This window comes from Podarcis vaucheri, assembly GCF_965113315.1.
Source record: "Podarcis vaucheri genome assembly, chromosome: 7".
Taxonomy (NCBI): domain Eukaryota; kingdom Metazoa; phylum Chordata; class Lepidosauria; order Squamata; family Lacertidae; genus Podarcis; species Podarcis vaucheri.
In genome coordinates, this window is record NC_138765.1 from 60,320,897 (window position 1) to 60,335,613 (window position 14,717).

Here is a 14,717-nt window from a genome sequence, read left to right on the forward strand (position 1 = left end):
GCAGCGCCCTTTTCTGAGCAGGAAATGAAAAGGGGGCAGCAGACCCAAGAGTTTGCCCATGTCCATCACAGGCTTTCCTGATAGCCACTTCCGCCTCTCAGGCTCACTCACCAGGGTGACATTTTGCGTGCCTTGGAGAAGGCCAGAGTTAAGATGCTCATTAAGCTGAAAACCTCTCCTTCACTTCTGAAGCTTTGGACAATGCAAAGAGGCCCCTGCCCACACAGGAGGCATTAAATTCGCTCTCATTAGAGAAAGACTTTCCATCACAAAGCCCATCTTGACAAAAGGCTAACATTCCCAACTCCCCCTAAAAGCCTCCACTTGAATTCTTTTGTAAACATTTTGACATGCATTTCACTTAAGGCACACACAGAGATATGCCTGCCACTCCCAAGAATAGACTTCTGAAGAAGGTCATTTGGCGGATTTATTTATTTATTTTAAAAGGGTGCCCTTTAAAGCTTATCCACTCCACAAAAATAGGTGGCTCTTCCACTGGCACATCTCAGCTGTCTGGCTACTGCAGAGGAAATCCTCAAAGGGCCACAGCTTGGGTTCAGGCCTCAGCGTCTCCACAAAGGGTTGGCAAATCCCAGAGAGCTGCTGCCATTCAGCATACACAGTGGCCCATCTAGTCCAGTCCAGCATCCTGCTCCCACAGTGGCCTGTGGGAAACCACAGAGCAGGATGTGAGCACTAGATCACTTTCTCCTCCTGTGGTTTCCAGGAACTGGCATTCAGAAGCATCACTGCCTTCAGCTGTGGAGACAGAGCATAGCTTTTATCATTGCTAGTAGCCTACCAATAACCCTCTCCCACCATGAATTTGTCTAACCTCCTTTTAGAGCCATCCAAGTTGGTGGCCATTCCTGCTTCCTGTCGGAGTGAGTTCTATAGTTTAACTATAACAAACAACAACAATGTCAAACAGTAAAAGCTTCTCGAAACAGATGTCTATAAAAAAATTATATAGATTAACTCTTTGACATCTGGCAGGAGGACATTCCACGGGGAGCTGGGGGGTGACTACCAAAAAGGCCTTCTGTTTGGTTCCCTGAAGTTCCACTTCTCGCAGTGAGGAACAGCCAGAAGGCCCTCTGAGCTCCTGCTCAGTGTCCGGGTTGAACGACGGGGTAGAGGTGTTCCTTCAGGTATACAGGGTATACTATGCACTGTTTGAAGGAGTATTCTCTTAGGTCTGCCCTAAATCTTCCAGCATTCAGCTTCACGGGATGTCCATGGGATCTGGTGTTACGAGAGGGGGAAATGAACTTTTCTCTATCCACTTTTTCCATGCCATGCACAATGTTATAATGGTCTGTCATGCTGCCTCTTAGTCGCCTTTTCTCTAGACTAAGACGTCCCAAATGCTATTTTTCTTCATGGGGCTGTTGCTCCATCCCCATGCTCATGTTAGTTACAATTTTCTGAACCTTTTCCAATTCCACAGTACTGTATCCTTTTTGAGGTGAGGGGACGTGGGTGGCGCTGTGGGTTAAACCACAGAGCCTAGGACTTGCGAATCAGAAGGTCGGCGGTTCGAATCCCTGCGACGGGGTGAGCTCCCATTGCTCGGTCCCAGCTCCTGCCCACCTAGCAGTTCGAAAGCATGTCAAAGTGCAAGTAGATAAATAGGTACCGCTCCAGTGGGAAGGTAAACGGCGTTTCCGTGTGCTGCTCTGGTTTCGCCAGAAGCAGCTTAGTCATGCTGGCCACATGACCCGGAAGCTGTACGCCGGCTCCCTCAGCCAATAAAGCGAGATGAGCACCGCAACCCCAGAGTCGGTCACGACTGGACCTAATGGTCAGGGGTCCCTTTACCTTTACCTTGACCAGAACTGTACACGGTAGTTCTGAGCATGTACGCAGAAGAGTAAAGTGATGGTGCCTGCCTAACGTCAACAGGCTGTGAGGTCCAAAATGCAGGCGCCCCCACACTAGTGTAATGACCCCTTAGAAAACACAGAATGGACATCGCCTGGAACTTGTAGAAGCGAAAGTTCTACAGATCAAAGTGATCGAACCCTGATTTCTCATCAGAAAAGCAAAGTACCAGACCAATACTTCAGTGGAAGGGGACCAAAATTATGAGATGGCATCCAGAAAATAAGAATGCAGAAACATGTGTGCATGCCCAAACACACACAATATTAGAAATATATAAAAAGGCAAAGTTCATTATAACAGAAATACAAAAAGCCAGAATTCATTATAATATAAAATATGGTAGCAAGAAGCGGGGGGGGGGGATCTCTGAAGCAGAGGGGGAAAATCCTGTCTTTCCCTTCTCCCCACATTCTCAATTCACTCTGAAACTCCTTCACAAATTCTCTTTAAACTCTCAACAACAAAAATGCACCACTTCGCTGACACCATGAAAAAAAGAAAATCCCTACAAAGGAGCTCCTTCTTGAAAAAGTCTTGGGGTTGGGGGGGATTCAAGAGGAGGAAATGAAGACTAATGATGGAATATTTCCTGCTACTTAATCATAGCACTATTAAGCATGATGGAATAATGTCCACTCAGTCTCACTAATTGACTTCACTTTCACAGGCCTATATGGCTTCTTCATCGACTTGTCTCAATACTGTGGCAACTTTCAAAAGTGGTTTTCAAGTGTTACACAGACATTATGTGTGAGAATTCTTTGTCAGTAAATTTGGTTTCCCCACAGTTCAGTGTATTCCATTTCCCTAACTGTTAATTTCCACATTATAATTGAGCCTTCATGTGACATAAAAGCCGTTTCTGGGAAACTAATGGAATATAGCACACGTTTAACATGCATTTCTTTGTTATTTTATTCCAGAGGAAATCTGTTTGCAGTCCCCTTAACCTGGAAAATCATGGGACAAAATACCAGCATACAGTTCTTTCCTGCTGTTTCCATGGGGGAATCATGGGGGAACAGAAGCACATAGGGTATAGTGATGTTCAAATGATGTTTTCATATATATATTTAATTATTTAATATACCACCCTTCATCCGTCACAGCATAAAAACAAAAAGTACATGATAAAAACAAGAACAAAACAAACCTATAACCCCACCCCCGCTTCCACAAACACATTTAAAAGGACACAGAATGTTGATCAGCCAAAGATCAAATTGAAGAGGAATGTTTTTGTCTGGTGCCTAAAGATGTATAATGAAGGTGCCAGGCAAGCCCCCCTGGGAAGAGCATACCACAAATGGGGAGCCACCACAGAAAGGGCCGTGTTGCCACCTGACAGATCTCATGTGGAGGAGGCACACGAAAAAGGCCCTCAGATGATTGTTGCAAGGTCTGGGTCAGTTCATATGGGGAGAGGCAAACCTTGAGGTACTGCAGTCCTAAGCCGCTTAAGGCTTTATAGGTCAAAACCAGCACATTGAACTGGGCTTGGAAACTAATTGGCAGCCAGTGCAGTTGGACCAGGATCAGTATAATATGCTGAAACCAATAAGCAACCTGGTTGTGAAATTCTGCACCAGCTGATATTTCCAAACTGTCTTCAGAGGCAGCCCCACATATACCACCTGGAGGTTTTTAGAGCATAGACCAGTGTTTCCCAAACGTTTTTGGGCAACGGCACACCTGTGTACTGAAAAAAAATCTCGCGGCACACCACCATTAAAGCCCCGCCCCGTGACGTCAGCGCGCAGCGTCACGCCGGGAGGGACGCACAAAAGTGAAAGTTTTTTCCCTCCCCCTTGCTTTGGGCAGGCAGGCAGGCAGAGCTGGGAAGGGGGTTTCCAGGGGACACGGCAGCTCCTCGAAAGGCTTCTCTCAGCTGCGCTCAATCCTCCTCGGAGAGGATTTCCCCTCCGGTCCCATGCCTTTGTTTGGGGCATCGCTCCGGCTGCTCCCTCTCCCGCCGCGCAGGAGCGATGCCTCTCTCTGGCTCTCCCTCCGCGCAGGCTGAGGGAGGGAGGGAGGGGCGCGTGTGACCCGTCTCTGCTGGGAGACCAAACCCAGCGAGGCAGAGTCGCGCGGAGGCGCCCAGGCAGCGCTGCCGGCAGCGAGGAGGAGCGCCAGGCAGCAGCAGGAGGCGCGGCCTCTCCTCGCCGCCGCCGCCCCGCCTCTCGCCGCCCGACTCGCCCGCCTCCCTCCAGACATCTCGCGGCACACGAGGCAACGTCTCACGGCACACTCGTGTGCCGCGGAACACCGGTTGGGAAACACTGGCATAGACGACAGGAATTAGGCTGTCCCTGTCCAGCTAGGGGGTACAGCTGGGCCACCAGCCAAAGCTGATGGTAGGCACTCTGTGCCATTGAGGCTCCCTGAGCCTCAAGTGACAACGAAGTACAGTATCCCCAAGCTATGTACAAGAGCACTCTTCCCATCACCCCTGTGGTTTCCAGCAAGTGGTATTGAAGCAACTGTAGCCAACCAAGTTCTAATCAGTATAGATCTACTGAAATTGGGGGGCCCATGTTTGTCATGTCCACCAATTTCAGTTGGACTAGTCTTGGGTGGGACTAATAATGGAGGCAACAACGCCATACACAGACACAGATGCAATTGTTTTAGGGTGATCCAGGAAAGAGAGTAGGGAACAACGAAAACTGCTTTCTCATTTTACTAGCTGCCAGTAGGTTTGAATCTGGAACACCATCCATTTGGAGATTAAATTCTGACGAAAGGATCTAAGTCAAAACGTTAACATGGCTAAAGCAGGAATATCCCAATTTCCTCCTGCGATACCTGCCATAGAACTCTCCTGCTTGATCTCCAGGTTCAGAAAAGAACTCTTAATATGGTGGCGAGTGAAAAGGCTCTTCTGTGCTTCTCTCCCCCAGCCCCCGGCCTTCCTCTCCTCATTTATTTTATTTGCAAATTGCTCTTCCTTTTAATGTATGTTCTTTTTTTTTTAAGGGAAAGTTTCACAACAAAATTAAAGTGGTATATAAACCATGTCCCTGTGATATACTGTTTGTGTTTACAAATTCATCTGACTGGGGTGGGGTGGCGATGGTCAAGGCTGATTGAACAAAAAACACCACATCCCCCCCCCCCGCACCCAAAAATCGCACAGGATTCAACACACTAAGAGAGCTGAGGAGAAGAAAAAAATCCCCAACAACTGCGGACTCAGTCTGGGAGGCTCGGAGCCAGCCTGAAAAGCCCTTTGAAGTTTAAAAAAACATCCTCTGGTCAGAGCACATTTGTGAAGCCGTGGGACGGACGCTTTAAACAACATTCGCTCCGAGATCACCTGTGGCGTGCCAGTGCGCTGGCGCCTGTGGAACTGCAACAACATAACCCCTTAGGCTCTTCCCCCAACCCCACCAAAAAAAGAAAGAAAAAGAAATCACTGCTCCATATGCAACACAAGTGAAGAGAGAACCTTACCCAGGACAAATTACATTCTTTAGCTCCCTAGGAAAAGAAAATATCCACGCAGAAGTCTGCAAAGTCTGGGCAAATGCTGTGTAGACCCAAGAGTCGTGACGCATGGGGAAAGGAGGATCTGGTCAAGGAAGCAAATCGTCAGAGCAAATTGCATCAAGATTTCATAGCATTTAATAGCATTTACTGGTCTGCAGAGGAGTTAAAATTGTTGGCTGGCACGATTACAATGCACGACATTGAGAGATTTAAGCAAGGTGAACCTTGGAAGGTAAAACTTGGGGTGCTTCCAGACAAGCTATTTGGTTGTTATCCTGCAATTTCTGGTGCACTTTTCTGACCACAAAGAGCTTGGTAATTAAAAAGCAATGGAAAACCACACTGGAAAGTGAAGGATAAGAGCCACTAAACTGGTCATGTCATATAACTTCTGCACAAACCTATCAAGTGCAATATGCAATAAACCACCACTCTGGAAACTCTGCTAGGTGGTCAAGTATATATATATAAATGCATGCAGTGCAAGCAACAAACAGTGCCTCCACCCAAAAAAAAGTCCATGGAACGTCAAGGTATTACTATTCACATATAAAGCCCTTAAGAACTTGAGAGCAGCTTATTTGCGAGATCACCATACCTCATATATTCCCACTTGACCACTTCAATTTGTGGACCTGCAGTGTTGCAGGTGCCACAAAATTTTTGTCAGAAATGGATCTTTTAGTGTGGTGGCTCCCTCACTTTGGGACTCCCTGCCTACTAACACCAGGCAGGTTACTTCACTGTACTATTTTTGGTGCACCTGCTAAAAGCATTTTTTAAGGCAAGCCTATCTAGATTATGCAGAATGCTGACATGTGTTTTAATCTGTTTTTAGCATACCATTGGTTTTATTTTTTTAAAAAATCAAACAACTGTTTTTATTCATAGTTTTATAGTTTTATTCTTGTTGCAAACCACTTTGAGGATTTGTTTGTTTGTTTGTTTGCTTGCTTGCTTTCTTACAATCAAGCGGGATATGAATTTTATGAAATAAATAAATGTCTGCTCAAGAAAGCAGCAAATAGAAGGCCGCTGCCACCGCCGCCTGAGGGGAAACCCATCAAGTCCAAGCAAGATAGCGACGCTCTCCGTCTTGCAGCCTCGCAGGCTGACGCTGCCGGATGATTCAGCTTCCACAACTGCACCCAGAATTCTCAGCTTGAAGCAGAGGGGACCAAGAAGGGGCTGCATCTTCCCACAGCCCGCAAGACTGGCACCACCATTGCTGGGGTAGTGTTTAAGGATGGGATAGTACTTGGAGCAGATACAAGAGCCACTAAAGGGATGGTTGTTGCTGACAAGAACTGTTCAAAAATACACCATATATCTCCAAACATTTAATGTTTATGGTGCTGGAATGGCTGCAGACACAGAAATGACAACTCAGTTGATCTCTTCTAACATGGAACTCCACTCGCTCTCAACTGGACGGCTTCCAAGGGTGGTCACAGCCAACTGGATGCTCAAGCAGATGCTCTTCAGGTATCAAGGTTACATTGGTACAGCCCTGGTTCTGGGTGGGGTAGATGTCACTGGGGCCCATCTTTACAGCATCTAACCCCATGGATCTACAGACAAACTGCCTTACATCACAATGGGTTCAGGTTCATTGGCAGCTATGGCAGTTTTTGAAGACAAATTCAAGCCTGACATGGAGGAGGAAGAAGCCAGCTTGTGAGAGATGCCATAGCAGCTGGCATATACAATGATCTGGGCTCTAGCAGTAACATTGATATTTGCGTCCTCAGTAAGAACAAGCTGGACTTTCTCCGTTCTTATGATACGGCCAACAAAAAAGGGAAAAGGCAAGGGCGATACAGCTGTGAGAGGGGAACTACAGGTGTGCTCTATACGAAAGTTACACCCTTGGATCTTGAAGTGGCAGATGAGACTGTGCAAACAATGGATACATCCTGACTTACTGGAAACTTCTGGGCAGTGGAAGAGGATCGAGAATTTTCATATCTGAATTCTGTATCTGTATGCTGGCATTAATGTTCTGTATGCAGATTTAATAAAAACCAATACGAATTGGGGGGGGGGAAAGAAAGCAGCAAATAAAACCACAAAACTTGCTGTCGTTGAGATAGTTGGTTGGAGGTGTCTTCCCTGGGTCCTGCAGCATGCAGAGGGGGATGCAAGTGCAGAAATGTCTATTCTGGCCCTGCGACCTATAGCATGGGAGCCACACAGAGATCTCAGGTTTGGAGTGCATGGCAGGGTAAGGAGGAGGAGAAACCCTGAAGATGCGCTTGCTGACACTGAAGCCCCTCACATGGGCATCCTTTGGGGATGGGCCTTTGCTAGGTAGCAGAGCACCTGCTTTCTGTGCAGAAGGTTCCAGGTACAATCCATGCCCTCTCCGCGCAGGGCTGGGAGAGACCCCTGCCTGAAACCCTGAAGTGCTGCTGCCAGTCCCGTGTCGACAATACTGAGCCAGGTAGACCAATAAGCCCGACTCAGTCTAAGGCAGCTTCCTATGTTCAGATGCAGGCTGGGGAGAAGTTGAAAGGAAAGTTCTTACCCAGCCAGGAGAGGTTATGTTCGCTTTCTTATGTAAAGCAACTGGCCCAGAGCCAGCACAGCGTGGGGTCCTAGATCCAATTTCATAACACGTAAAAACAGCAAACAGGAGGCAGTGCTGCACTTGGGTGATTGGCAGACAGCCACACCCATTTGTCAAAAGAGAAAGATACAGCCAGCCTTCTAATCATCAAGTCATTCACATCTGTGCTTTGCTTCTTTCATATAATCGGCCGGCGGCCGCTACTGTACAGCTCCCCCCATAATTAAAAGGAAAAAACGCTTCAGTGTCCTAGGGCAAGGAGAAGGGAACCAGGGGTGGTGATGGTGGTGGCAAGGCAGGACTGGAGATTAGTCGCTGAGGAGCTGCCCTGCCCTGTCCTCAATGTGTCCTGGGCCACCGCTTTCATTCTTCCTCGCCCTCCACCACCAGGGGGTGACTGGAAAGCTGTTGTCACGCTGTAGTGCCACCTATCTGTGGCTAAGTAAACTCCAGCATGACGACATCCTTAGGAAAATAAAAAATAGGGTACAACATTAAAAAATAAAAAGCTGTTCCAGTTGGGGGTGGACATCCAAAGCAAACAGTTGTTGCTTTATTAGGATTAAATGAAAGTCACAAAATAGTGACCAGGTTATTTTAGTTCTGCAAAACTCTTCCTCAGATGATTATGAAGATAATAGGTGGTATTCAATGTTGGTTCAACTTGGAATAGACCCACTGAAGGTAATGGATACAACTAACTTAGGTTTATTAATTTGAATGGCTCTGCTTTGAACAGGACTTGGTCAAATACAACCCAATTATTATAATATTTATCATGATTTCTTTATAACCAGTCTACCATAACACCATAAAAACGCATCAAAATCCTTCTAGATCATGGGTAGGCAAACTAAGGCCCGGGGGCTGGATTCGGCCCAATCACCTTCTAAATCCAGCCTGCAGACGGTCCAAGAATCAGCATGTTTTTACATGAGTAGAATGTTTGTTTTTATTTAAAATGCCACTCTGGGTTATTTGTGGGGCATAGGAATTCGTTCATCCACCCACCCCCCAATATAGTTCGGCCCCACACAAGGTCTGAGGGACAGTCGACCTGCCCCCTGCTGAAAAAGTTTGCTGACCCCTGTTCTAGATCAATTCCTCAAATATCCTGTTGCTGTCCATATTATGCGGTTTACTTTGCACAAATAGCAGAACGGAAAGCGAACTGTTTAAATTTCCGCTTCTCTTATTAACCTTCATGCAAATGCACTATTAATTTTAACCTTTGAGACTATACACAAAAATGCATAAATCCATTCCTTGTTAGTAGACACACGGAATAACCTCTATTTGGCTTCTAGAGTTACATTTGCTGCCATTTCACTATGGGCACATACATATTGCATGATCAACTGCAACTCCCATCATGCTTACCACGCTGGCTGGGGCTAATGGAAGTTGGGGTCCAACAACTTATGAAGGGCCACCGGTTCTTCAGTTTTGCTGCATTTGTGTGATCTCATGCTAGATACATTATGTAGTGCTCAAGACAAAGTGGGCTTTAACAACTGTTGGAGAGTTCATATGTTTAAACCTTATTAATTTGATAGGAACATAGGAGGCATTCTTGTACCAAGTCAGACCATTTGTCTATCTAGCCCAGTATTGTCCACACTGACTGGCAGAAGCTCTTCAGGGTTTCAGGCAAGGGAATTCCCAGTCCTACATGGAGCTGCCATGGATTCAACCTTGGGCCTTCTTTGTGCAAGGCAGAAGCTCTACCACTTAAACTGCCCTATCCATTTTATCTGATGCTATTTTCCATGCAATCAGGTCTTATCAACTGTTACTATTACCCAGTATTTTTCCTTAACAATTCCAGATTAGAACCACCAAACACACAAGCGACTAGTTAAGACCTGTATAATGGCTGAGGCACCACTTCAGCACAAGCTGTTTGCTAAGTGTAGGAAGACCAAGCCCTGGCAAAGTTCCTGAACCACCCATAATTACTCAAGTTTTTTGTATATAATGTTGGGTGGCAGCATCCGAGCTTTCAACAAGTTCAAAGGATGGATGACAATATAAATTTGCCCCGTGCTTGGCATTAGCCCCAGACTTTCTCCAGTATCAGATTTCAGAGAGATGAAAGAAACAAACCAAAACCAGGAAAGTCATTTAGTCAAGAGAACAAATCAAAAGGTCCCACAGAGTTCTTTTTTAAAAAAAGCATAACAAAACAGGAATCAGGTCACCCTGGATCCAGCTCCTTCCAATTCCAGACTGGGTCAACACATTCCACCTCCTTGACATTCCTCAGCATAGTCTTTACTAGGTTGGTGTTCTCCCCAAATATATCCATTGCTGTTTTGCAACCTGCTGCCACCTTCTAGACATGCCATGGCATATTTGTGGTGGTAGCTAAAAATGAATGTTAACAGCAATGGAAATACACAAGAATCTCAGCCATTTTCAGCCATGTGTTAGTGCAACATACAGGTTTTTTTCTTTAACAAGAAAACATAAAATATAACAACATTACAATAACAAATCAATTGCATTTGCTCCGCCGAGGTCATGACTTCCCTCCCTCCCTCCAACTGGTTTCCCATTTCCTAATGAATTGTATGCACATTTCAGCTGCCAGTTTATGTCCTTCAATACATATCAAGTCCTTTTATTATCCACGGTCAGATATTATTTTTATGTTATGTTGCAGGATTCATATCAATCCTGCTAGTGTCTTCACATTTTTACAATGATCTTCTAAGTACTCAATAAATTTACTCCGATCTCTTTGGAATTTCTGGTCGCCTTGGTTCCGGATCCTTACAATAAGGTTGGCCAACTCCGCATAGTCCATCATCTTCATCTGCCACTCCTCAATCGTTGGTAATTCTTGTAATTTCCACCTATGGGCTAACAAAGTTCTTGCTGCAGTGGTAGCATACATAAATAGTCTTTGATCTACTTTTGCAATTTCTTCTCCGATCAACCCAAGTAAAAATGCTTCTGGCTTTTTTGGGGGGAAGGTATATTTTAGCATCTTTTTTAGTTCATTGTAGATCAATTCCCAAAATGTTTTTACCTTATCACAAGTCCACCACATATGCTAAAAATCTCTGTCTTTTTCCATTACACTTCCAACATAATTTATTTTTCACCCTATACATTTTGGCCAATTTCACTGGGGTCAAATACCACCTGTACATTATTTTCATTTCATTTTCTTTTAAGGCCATACATGCTGTAAATGTTAAATTTTAAATTTCGCCATTACTTCTTTAACCTCTTCATCTTTAGTATACCAATCTAAGAGAAAGTTATACATCTTTGACAACAATTTAACTTTACCTTCTCGCAATTTGGTTTGGAATCTAGGTTTCTTACTTTCAAATCCAAAATTTCTTTTGTCTATACACTAAATATGTCATTTATTTGATGATATTGCAACCAGCCGGTAAACATTTCCCCTATTTGTTCATATGGTTTGAGTTTCCACCCTTTCTCTGTTTCCATCAACATCTCACCATAGGTGGCCCATTTCCCTTCCATATTTAATTTTTAAACAGTCAATGCTTCTATTGGAGAAAGCCACCAAAGTGTTTTACGTTCAACGGATTTTTATATCTGTCCCATACTTCACAGATTGATTTTCTTATCATGTGGTTTAGAAATCCTTTATGCACTTTTACTTTATCATACCACAAATATGAATGCCACCCAAATCTGTTATCATAACCAATCCAATAGATCTGTATTCTCCAATGCTATCCATGCAACGTACAGGTTTGATCTGAACAAAATATTTGATCTTAAGATATTCCCACCTCCCAAACAGGTATGGTTAATGCAATTCTGAATTATAAAAATAAATTGCTCCCTTTCTTGCCCTCTCTTTCTTACCCTTGGGGTGGGGGTGGGGGAAGAGAAATAAATGTAATAAAATGTCACATAGAGGTGCAAATCAAAATTCTTGTGGCTGCACTGGATGGCACAGAGTTTTATACCAATCAGATGGTATGCAACTTCATACACCAAAGCGGTCTTGGATCAAGAAAATGTTTGCTTGCGTGTAGTTGCAAACCAGCTGCTATACTTTGAGGCAAGAGTGAACTTCCTCCTTGTTACCCTGCAGAGTAGAAGATGCCTTCCCTTGTAGCATGTGGCTCAGCCACAGTTCAGACCAAACTTCATCTGATCCAATTAAACTGTACTATTCTAGAAACCGTTATAATCTTATCAAATGCAGAAGGATGAAAACTTCCAATGCTTTAGGTAAAGATCCAATGTTTTAGGTAAAGATCCAGTAACAATGATGGCAAGAATATGGACTCAAAATGCTCTCTTAAAGTATCAGTCATCACCCAACACACCACAAAGCCTTATAGGAATACAAGCAGGTTAGTCAATGGATGTTCCATTCACCAGGGAACCATCACTGCTGCCAGCCATGCCCACAAAAGAGGTGCTATTCTTCAAACAGAATCTAGAGAAAATAGGGATGCACAGGAAGTTGGAAAAAGCAAAAGATTTGCAGACAAAATCCCGGGGACAAAAGTACTATGGGATCAGATAACTTTTTAAGAATTATGAACATCCTCCGTTGCCAAGCTGTTTGTAAGCTCGGGGGTCCGAAGCATTTTCAAAGCATCAAAAAGCTTTAGATGGAACATTCCGTTTGATGAGCCCAATACAGCTGTGCTTGGAAGGGATCACATGAGCAAACTACATCAAAGGAAGATGTGGTGACTCAACTTGATCGTAGCACTAACATTGTCCATTTTGCCTCTTGCATCTTGCAGAAAGCCACGTTCAAAACCTACTACGGATAGAACTGCATTAATGTGATTATCCTTTTTAGCCCCATAGACTGATAGATAATTCCCAAACTGCATGCCAGAGCATACAAACACGTCACAAGAGAGCTGCTAGTATGCCAAGAAAAAGTCAATTATTATTATTAATTAGACAATTACTTGTTACTAATAATAAATAAAAGGTCTCCAAGCAACTGACATTTAAAAATGTAAACATAAATACACTATACCATTAACAATTCATGAAAAATATTAACATTCTCATAATAGTGCCAACAATTCTCTCTCTTACCCACACAAACACAAATTTCCCCATAACAGCCACAGGAAGTTTGGGCAGCACACCACCATCAGAACAAAATCAGCTGAGACCACCAAACATCTGGGGGAAAGTTGCAAGTCTTTACCTAGCTTCCAAAAAATGTCAGCAAAGGTGTCAGGCGAGCCTCACTGAGAACAGCATCGTTAACAGTTGCATTGCATCATATGTATAGGTGTGTTATGTGCAGAAATTGTGTATAGCCAATTTTCCTCGAGATGGGGGAAATTCCATGGGGAGGCTTCCCCTTTGTCTCCACAGCCTCCCCTTACTCCTCCCACATGCAAGTGACCAGCAGAAGGGAGGAAGGAGGAGGTGAAGGTGGAAGGGAGAATCAGAGAGAGATATAGGCAGAAGAAAAAGTCTGGAATTGAGATGTTGCTGAGTGCATATGGTTGAAATCATACAGGTTAAAGGCACGTACAATTTGATGCGGCTGTATAACATAAAAATCTCCTGTGAACTCAAATGTAGGTCTGTTGTATGTGTTCGAATCAGGCAACAGCAGACAGCATGGTGGGCTCCATCATTCGCCTGATCTCCTTCCTGCTGAATCATTGTTGTGTATTAGGGTAGAGAAGGGGAGGGGCAAGGCAGAAGTGAGGTTGGTGCAGTGCAAACACAGCAGCAGGAGCACCAGGGGTGTGTGCATGTCATGCAGATATTTTCACCACGCAAGCTTCGCTGCCAAAGCACTCCCAATCTCCAACCCAATAAGCAGCAGTGACTCAGCCAGAGGGTAGAGAGGTGAGCATCACAGTGTGCTCTGTGTTATGTTAATCCTCTGTTTGCAGGTATTATATTTAAACAGAACACCTGTCCTACCTTGAACATACCTGGACTCCACATTCATCACCTGCAGCCTTCCTGCAGGTGCCCACTTTGAGAAAGGTTCAGAGGTGGAGGTAAGTGAAAGGGTCTTTCTGGTGGTGGCCTCCCCAACGGACATGAACATCCTTTTGGCACCAGGTTAAGACACTTCTTCTCCCAAGCTTTTGAGGATTATGCTCCCTCCCTCCCTCCCTCCCTCCCTCCTTCCCTCCCTCAGACTTGGGGGTGAGGGGACATAATGTTTTATTCTTAAACTTGATGGGTGATTTTAATTGTGTACTTAAGTCACTTAGAGATGTTTTGTCTTGAGTGACTAATACATTGAATAACTATTAATAATAGATTAATCAGGTTCTGAAGCATAGCAAGAGACACTTGATGGAATTCTTTAACAAGCAACACATAGACCAAGATTTAAGAAAATTGAAAGCTGCAAAGAATAATTCCTCCATGGCTCAATTAAAAAAAAAGAACCTTCACAGAATCTTATAAGTTGTCTTTATGAACCATTTAAAAAGTTTTGATTACCATACCCTGTTCTCATTTACCCTCATAACAAAATTAAACCTTTCACTTGTGCATATGGAGTGCAGCTCCCCCCCCCCATTTCCTTGAGAAAAAATATCAGTGTTATTTATTTTGCTGTAAGTACAGTGGTACCTCAGGTTACAGACGCTTCAGGTTACAGATGCTTCAGGTTACAGACTCCGCTAACCCAGAAATAGTGCTTCAGAATGAGAACAGAAATCGTGCTCCGGCAGCGCGAGGCCCCATTAGCTAAAGTGGTGCTTCAAGTTAAGAACAGTTTCAGGTTAAGAACGGCCCTCCGGAATGAATTAAGTACTTAACCCGA

The 14,717-nt window shown here is 44.3% G+C and overlaps 1 protein-coding gene and 1 pseudogene across 4 annotated transcripts in view; one reads left to right on the forward strand and one right to left on the reverse strand.

Moving 5' to 3' along the window:
* NKD1 (NKD inhibitor of WNT signaling pathway 1) overlaps positions 1–14,717 on the reverse strand; it is a 127,084-nt gene that overhangs the window by 88,989 nt on the left and 23,378 nt on the right. The gene's annotated exons all lie outside the window — the stretch shown is intronic.
* Positions 4,656–7,416, forward strand: LOC309537593 (proteasome subunit beta type-7 pseudogene; annotated as a pseudogene). Its single transcript has 2 exons — positions 4,656–4,726; positions 6,394–7,416. The product of its transcript is annotated as a proteasome subunit beta type-7 pseudogene (transcript).